Here is an 8,616-nt window from a genome sequence, read left to right on the forward strand (position 1 = left end):
CTCTCTTGGTCTCACTGTATTTCTATCGCTATCTCTGTTTCTTCAAGTTCATCAATAATTTTCCCAGGGATCATTTGAGGAGCCATGAAAATGAGGACTTGAATTTGCAACACTTTACACAACAGGGCTTATTCTTGCTGGCGGTACATCTCTACTATGGCTCGATTTAGAGAGACTGCCTGATTCCAGGGAGAAGGCCTTCATGAACCTTTGGAAGTCCCTCTTCCATTTCATCACTTAACAACTTCATGAGATGGAAGACTGCAGACGTTCAGATCAAAATGTCACACGGCCAGCAGCCTCCCTCATGCAATCTCATTCAACTTTCATTGAAATACCTATGATGGCACAGAAAAGGAAGGCAGAGAAAAATGTGGAAATCGTGCCTTAAAAGGCATACTAATGGACCGTAAGTGCCAGAATCTTGGAGGAATCCCTGCTCACCGTATAAGAGGCAAACGGAACAGCTTATGTCACACCCAGGTTTTAGATCATGCAAGAGTGACACATGTAAAATGCAGGGAGCCAGGACATCTTCTGCTCCCTACTCCCTTAGGCAGAGACCCAGGGCTGTACCCAGCAGAATAGAGTGTAGCTGCCTTATCTTGCAGGTGCTGATCCATTAAGTGGGCAAAGTACTCTCTTCCTGTTACTTCATTCTTCTGCATGCCCAGAATGGAGCAGTCCCAGACAACAGGGGGAAGGGTATGTGCGGATTAGACACTGTCTATATTTTGGTAGGTGTGGAGTCTTATTTCAGCTTGGGTTCTCCCAGCAGCAGACACTGAGACAATAAAGCAAATAATTATTTTTTTCAAAAAAGGATCACAGAAAGTATGATAGAGGAGTAAAGGACCCATGGAGAGAGGGCGGCAAATAAAGGTTCTCATCAGGCAAGTTACCACTGTAGGAACCAGAGTTTAATCCCTCTAGGACACTGCGTGGCTCTAAAACACGGGTCTCAGAGTTATCCCACCTAAGAGGTGAGAAAGCTGAAATATTTATACTCTAGTTCCCATCAGTTATTAGTCAAAGGATGCTCCTGCGGGCATGATGTATTTTCCCTGGCACACCTGGCCTGCTGTGCACAGGAGTAGTGTTGCCCTGTAGGCTGGAGGAAACCCCTTAGGCAAATAAATCTAGTTGCTAGATCCTTCAAGGTTACAAATAAAGAGAAAAAAATGACAACAGGAAGATTGGTGGGCCCGGGTCTCACTATGTCCTGCTGCAGTCTGTCCCAGGATGTTCATCCACCATTTTTCTTCTATTCCACCATTTGTAGATTCTCCTCCTCCTTGGCCAGCATATCTGCTGGTTTAGATTGCTTGCTTGGCCGGTAACCCAGACCTTTGTCTCTAAGAAGTCTAAGTCCCAGATTATGGTGCATTTTTTTCTGCACAATTCTATGACCTGGTGGGTCAGATAATATCCAGCTCATAAAAGGTAGTGCTGGTTGTATCATTACTTGATGTCCCATGCTCAGGTGCCATCACTTTTTGGGGCCAGCAGCCGGCAGGAGCTGCTGTCTGAGTGAAGAGCTCTCTCCTGCAGACGGCATGGACTTGCTCCAGACCTCGAAGGGTCTGCATTGTGATTCTCCCACTGAGGCTTGTCAAATATTCTAGAGAGTCTAGCACCATGGAATCTTCTGGGTCACAGAGCCTAAGCACTAGTGTTGCTTATACCACAACCTGACCAGCTATACAGCTCTCATTTGTTCTGAGTCCACTGTATTAGTTTGTCTGGCTGCCATAACAAAATACCACACACTGGGTAGCTTAAACAACATAAATTTGTCTCATAGTTCTGGAGGCTGGAAGTCTGAGATCAAGGTGTCGGCAGATTTGGTCTCTCCTGAGGCCCCTCTCCTTGCCTTGCCTTCTTGCTGTGTCCTCTCACGGCCTTTCCTCTGTGCATGAGTGTCCCTGGTGTCCCCTAGCGTGTCCAAATGTCCTCTCTTATAAGGACACAGTCGGATTGGATTAGAGCCTGCTCTAATGTCCTCATTTCAACTCATCACCTCTTAAAGGCCCCATCTCCAAATACAGTCACATTCTGAGGTACTAGAAGTTAAGGCTTCAACATATGAATTTTGGGAGGACACATTCAGCCCACTCAAAACTGCAAGGCTTCTGACTCACTACTAAATGAGTTGGAGCAGTATTCACAAGTGTGGTGGACGTAGTCTCCAAGATCTGAAGAAGTCTACAGAGCACCGTGCCGCTTTCTTAGTGGTAGGAGGTACAAAGTACACTAATTTGTTCTCCCCTTGGAGGCGTGGCCCGGCATGTCTCAAACCTCTGGATCCCTTCAGACTTTACTGATCAAGGCAAAGCCCTTGACTTGAGAAGGTTTTCTCTGATCCAGATGTACCTGACCGGTGCATTCAGAGTACTTACCACTTCCTGTCCCCCAGGCGTGGTTAAACGATGTCATCAGTGCAGTGAAACCATGAGACTGTCCACAGAATATTCAGATGATCCAGGTCTGGTTAAACTATGTTGTAACCTAGCCAGAGAGCAGGGCAGTGAATATGTTACATATTTCTGTCTGCTCTAGGTGACAGCAAACTGCTTTAGATCCTCCTTTCTCCTTTCTAGGAGGGGTTGAAAAGAATGCATTTTCCAACTCAGAAGCCTCAACCAAGTGCCAGGGGCAAAGTGGATCTGTTGTGGTGAAAATACTGCATCTGGAGCAGCAGCTGTGGTTGGGGTTAAGACTTGGTTAAGTTTATAGTCGCCCACCCTCAACAGCATGATTCAACTGGCTTTTTCTAGGGGACAGACTGGTGAGCTAAATGGGGATATGGTGGGGACCACCACCCCAGCCCCCTTTAAGTCTTTGAGGGTGGCCCCAACCTCTGCCATTCTTACTACAGTGGGACATTGCTGCTTATTTTCTTAGTTGCAGAGGGGGGCAATTTCAAGTTTCCACCTGGATTTTCCTACAATGTATCAGTCAAGAGACACCGCACATGCTATTTTAACAGAGAGAACTTAATGAAAGACTTAAGTAGTTATTTAAAAACTGGACTTTCTTCTCCAAGAAAACACCCAATGGGTGTAATGCTGGTGTAGCGGGAGGGCCCGGAGGCCCCAGCGGCTTCTGTGGGGGCTTCGGCAGCGGCATTCCGGGCAGGGTCGCGGTCATGGTAGGGCCAGGGCCGAGGCTGCAGAGCTCACCGAGGCAAGGCCGAGGACAAGGAGTGGATGCCCGTCACCACGTTGGGCTTCCTGGTCAAGGACATGAAGATCAAATCCCTGGAGGAGATCTCTGTCTTCTCCCTGCCCATCCAGGAGTCTGAGATCATTGGCTTTTTCCTGGAGGCATCTCTCAAGGATTAGGTTTTGAAGATTATGCAGGTGCAAAAGCAGACCCGCTCTGGCCAGCGGACCATGTTCAAGGCGTCTGTTGCCATCGGGGACCACAATGGCCATGTCCATCTGGGTGTTAAGTGCTCCAAGAAGGTAGCCACTGTCATCCGAGGGGCCATCATCCTGGCCAAGCTCTCCCTTGTCCCCGTGAGGAAAGGGTACTGGAGGAGCAGCAAGCCCCACACTGTTCCTTGCAAGGTGACAGGCCACTGCAGCTCTGTGCTGGTATGTCTCATCCCTTCCCCTAGAGGAACTGGCATCGTCTCAGCCCCTGTGCCCAAGAAGCTGCTGCTGATGGCTGGTATCAATGACTGATACTCCTCAGCCAGGGGCAGAACTGCCACCCTGGGCAACTTCTCCAAGGCCTCTTTTGATGCCGTCTCCAAGACCTATAGCTATCTGACTCCCGACTCCTCACCTCTGGAAAGAGACAGTATTCACCAGGTCTCCGTACCGGGAATTCACTGACCATCTTGTCAAGACCCACACCAGAGTCTCTGTGCAGAGGACCCAGGCTCCAGCTATAACTACAACATAGCATTTTTATACATGAAAATAAAGTGAATTAAGCCTGTTTGAAAAAAAAGATAAAAACTGGAAAGGCAAAGAGAGAATACTAAGTTATCTCGGAGATAGAAACTGCAGATAGCAGCTACCACTTTTACGGCTGGGGGACCCAGGGAAGAAGTTGGAATTATTGATATGTAGAAGCTTGCAGAGGGAGCTGAAACTCAGACTTCTGAAAAAAAAGCCACTACTCAGCTTATGCTCATGACTCGGAGCTGGAAGGAGGGGCTTCCTGGGGCTGTGACCCAGAACTCTGAGGAGGAGGCCCTGGCCAGGTGGTGCTGGCGTTTCTGGGGGCCACTCTGAGGCTGGCCCTGCAAGTGTCAGAACAACTGCAAACTAAATGCGAGCTCTGACTGCAACCAACTGCCAATGCCAGGGTGAGCAATGAGCAGTGAGACTGAGGTGATGCGACAGGAACATGAAGCACAAGTCTTTTTATCCCTCCAGTTTCGCCTATTGGCTGGGTCAAATATAGCACCAGCTGGCAAAGCAGAAATGTGATTTGCAGAGCCCCAGCTCCAGCACCACAAAGCAGAACATAGATGTGCGTGGGGAGGAGGTGGGAGAGGAGGAGATGGGTTGAGACTGAGAGACACTAGCTGAATAACTAGCACAGGTGTCTTATTCCAGAGATCAAGCAACCAATATAAGATTTTACTAGTCCATACTCATGTAGGTTATGCATTCAAGAACTAGGGAAATGATCACAGGGTGAGTCTACAAACACATCGAGTCTATAAGAAGACTTGGGCTTAGACTCCACTTATCACCTGGCCTCCAGTGCCCCTCCAATGCCCCTCAGGAATGCCCTGATAGTGTTTTGGGTCCCAAAGTTGGTGTCAGTGTAGAGCCTGTATCCAATAGCTCTTGAAAAATCATGGGACATTCTTCTTTCTCCAGTGTGCAATTACTCAGGTAAATGGCTCTGTTGTTTTGGGGAGGACGGGTGGAATCACTACTGAGGACACTTGCTGTGGCATCATTGCAGAGTTCTCCACAAGGGCACCCAGCACTCCTTCAATTGGTGGGTTCTACATCTGAGAATTGGCTCAGGTCTGGAAGCTGGGTGAGTCATCATGACTTCTCACTGTGGTAGCTGATGTGGACTTTCTGCTTATCCTCTTTTAGTCTCTTGTGATCATATGTATTAAGGAATACTCTTGTTTGGTGGCTGACCCTTTATGTCATCCTTGGGCATACCATGGCTGCCCCAACTTCCATTGTGACCTTGCTGCCCATTATGGTCATTATGCCCCATCCGTGGCACTGATGGTTGAGTGCTGCTACCTGGCTTGTGTTCTTCTTGAATCTTATCCTCACTAACTCTGGGGATCCCCATGGTGGCTGTTCTCTGTAGGCTGGCGTTGGCAGTATGAGATGCTGGAGGCACTGCGGAGGCCACTAGAACCTCTTCAACCTGTGTCCTATCCCAGTCCATGGCTGGAGAGAGTCATCAGGTCATCGTTACTCTGCTCATCAGAATGCCTGGATTCAAATCTTGGCTCTGCCAGTTACTTGCAGTATAACCTCGGGCAGGTTACTCAATGTCTCTGTGTCTCAGTTTCTCTTCCTGTAAAATGGGAATGTTAATGGTACCCACCTGAAGGAGCTGTTACATGGATTCAATGGACTAATCTCTAAACTGTTTAGAACAGTGCCTCACATATCATAAATTGTTAAAGGATATTAAGTATTATCATTCCTATGAAAGTAAAATCTAACAAGAAAGCTAACAATTGCTGTTCAACCTCATTCTGGAGATGATAAAAAGCAATGAGACATGAAAAAATAAGTGAGGCCAAATATTGGCAAAGAAGAGATGGAATTATTATTATTTATGGATTACATAATCAGCCACCTGGAAAAAAATCCAACAATACCAAAGAAAAACTCTTCACAGTTAAAAAAAAGAATTCAGTAAAGCAGCCAAATCAATAGTTTCCTTAACATTTACAATAGCTATCCAAAATATAAAATAATCAACTGGGTGGAAACCTGAAGACAAAATATAAAATAATTAGGGGAAAAAAACCTTAGAAGAGTCAAAGTACTTTATGTAATGGAAATTGCAGAATTTTAAAAGCAGCTAGACAAATGTGGGACTGTGTTTCTGGATGGTCAGTCTCACTATTGTAGAGATAGCAATTCTCCCCAAGTTAATTTAAAAATGTATACACAGTTCCAACCAAAATCCAAACATTATTTTTTAACTAAAAAATGATTCTCCTGTTTATCTGGGAGAATAAATAATGGGAACAGTGATAACAAATGTTAAAATAAGAATAATGGGGTATCTGTCACCACCAGATGTCAAAACACATTTATAATGTCAACATAGTTTAAATATTTTTACTGGTGGATAAATAGACAAAAAGAAAAAAAGGTAGAAAAGCTTTAAAAGTCCATAAATAGACCTTACATACATATCTAAAAGTTAGTATGTAACAAAGTTTCCACTTCAAATTAAAGAGAAAAGGAAATGACTTTTCAGTGACAGGCTAATCACCTGGGAAACTACTAGGTTAGCTTCCCTACCTCATGACTTAATCCAAAATAAATTTTTAACTGATTAAAAATTAAGGATAGACATATGAAACAATAAGAAAAGGTACAATTAGATAAATATATAAATTTGGGGTGGGGAAGGAGAAAGACTATGTAAGGTAGAAAACAAAGGACAAAAATAGAAGATTTAAATATACAAAAACTAGAAATGTTTGGTGTCATAAAACATCAAGAACAAAACAAATTGGGAAACATATTTATAAAATAAATAATAGACAAAACACTGATTTTTATTTTAAAAGAAGACCTCCTTCAAATCTATGGGAAAGATGTAAACAGGTCAGTATAGAAAAGGCAAATGGAACAAAATAAAAAATACTAAATAGTATATACAATAAAATGTGTTTAAGAACCAAAAAGTACAAGTGAAAAAGCAATGAGACATTATTTCCATTTTTTCTTTTTTGGTATCAAATTGACGTATTATCATTTAGAAATTACAATATCCAGTGATGGTGAAGGTGTTGGCAAAACAGGCACTTTTGTACATATGTCAAAGGAAAAGAACCCAAACTCTCTAAAATAATTTAAAAAGTTTTATTCAGAGCCAAATAGGTGTGACCGTGGCCTGGAGAGCCATGCGCCAAAAGCCTTGAGTAAGTGGTCTTGCTGTGGTTGGGTTACAGTTTGGTTTTATACATTTTAGGGAGATGGGAATTACACGTAAAGCCATACACCAATACAGGGAAGGTGTACATTGGTTTGGCCCGAAAGGCAGGGTATCTTGAAGTGGGGCATTACAAGTTACAGGTGGGTTTTAAGATTCTTTGATTTGTACCTGATTAAACAAATGAAGCTTTGTCTAAAGGCTTGGAATGTTTTAAGTTGAAGAAGTCGGTTAATCAGAGATAAGCCACCAGACATATACACAGACTCAAATGATCTATGAAGTAAATTGCTGACCTACAGGTGTGGGTTAAGGTTTGTCTTCTATAACCTTAGGCCTGTTAATGAGTCAAAGCATGTCTGACCTCTCTTCTCATGGCCAGTAACTCAGCTTTAGGGTATTTCTGGGGTTTCCTTGGTCAAGAGGGGGTCCACTCAGTTGCTGGGGGGGTTAATATTTTATTTTAGTTCACAAAATGTGTATTTGTATATATGGGCAATGAAGAAAGACTAGAAGGACATACAATATTAACAATACTTACCACTGGGTGAAATAGGTAGCTTTTTTCATCATATCTTTTATATTTTTCAAATTTTCTGCATTGACATGTATCAGTTTTGTAATTTGAAAAGGGGAAAAATATGAGGGAGATATGAAGGAAATCTAAGGGCTCCATGCCTTGGCTGACTTCTACTCTCAGGTTTTGGGTCTCAAGTTCACACATAAGTTTAGAGAAAGAGAGTAGCAAGCATGCAGTGTAGCCCCAAATTGTGGCAACACCTGATACTATAACAAAAAAGTATTTAAAGCCCTGTGAGATTCTAGGCCACTCTTTTGAAAAATTGTTTTTCAATATGATACATTCTTGCTATTAAGAAATTCACTTTGGTGTCAATTGGATGACTAGTTACCCACCTAAATTGATATTAGTACAGATTTTTAGATCATGTGGCCAGAAGGAAAAAACTGAGAACAAGTGCTTACTCTTCCCCCACCCAATTCATCTTAGTGTGAGACAAGCCCCAAGAAAGAGTATCTAAGGGCTTGTCATTTTTGACCCTATTAGCTCTCCATCTCCATTCCCTTCTTCATTTTTGGTGACGATCCAAGGCTACCCTAGCAAGCCCATACTTTCTCACCAAATAAAGACACGCTCCTTACTGGGGGCTGGGGCTGGCAGTTGGAGCTGTTTTATCAATAGTCTATTTGAGTCTCTGGAAAACAATTTAAGCTGGCTGCAGTATTTCATCAAAACTGTTCAATATCAGTGACAGGTGGGCCTCAGTGGATGATGCATCCATAATTCATACCACCGTCTAAATTGGAGAGAGGAGACGCTGTAATCTCAGAATCCTTATGAAGGGAGAAGAGGAATTTTAGCACATGCTTAAAACAAGTACAGCTGAAGCCATTGTTGCAGTTGGATTTTATCTTTCCAGGAGATGGAAAAGGCTAAATCAGGGACAGCAGAAGCTAAACCTTTCCTCTACAGTACAAAGG

The 8,616-nt window shown here is 43.6% G+C and overlaps 1 pseudogene; it reads left to right on the forward strand.

The window, feature by feature from the left end:
• Positions 1-3,194: 3,194 nt before the first annotated feature.
• LOC123648624 lies at positions 3,195-3,912 on the forward strand (annotated as a pseudogene).
• Positions 3,913-8,616: the final 4,704 nt, after the last annotated feature.

The sequence above is a fragment of the Lemur catta genome, chromosome 12 (genome assembly GCF_020740605.2).
Source record: "Lemur catta isolate mLemCat1 chromosome 12, mLemCat1.pri, whole genome shotgun sequence".
NCBI lineage: Eukaryota > Metazoa > Chordata > Mammalia > Primates > Lemuridae > Lemur > Lemur catta.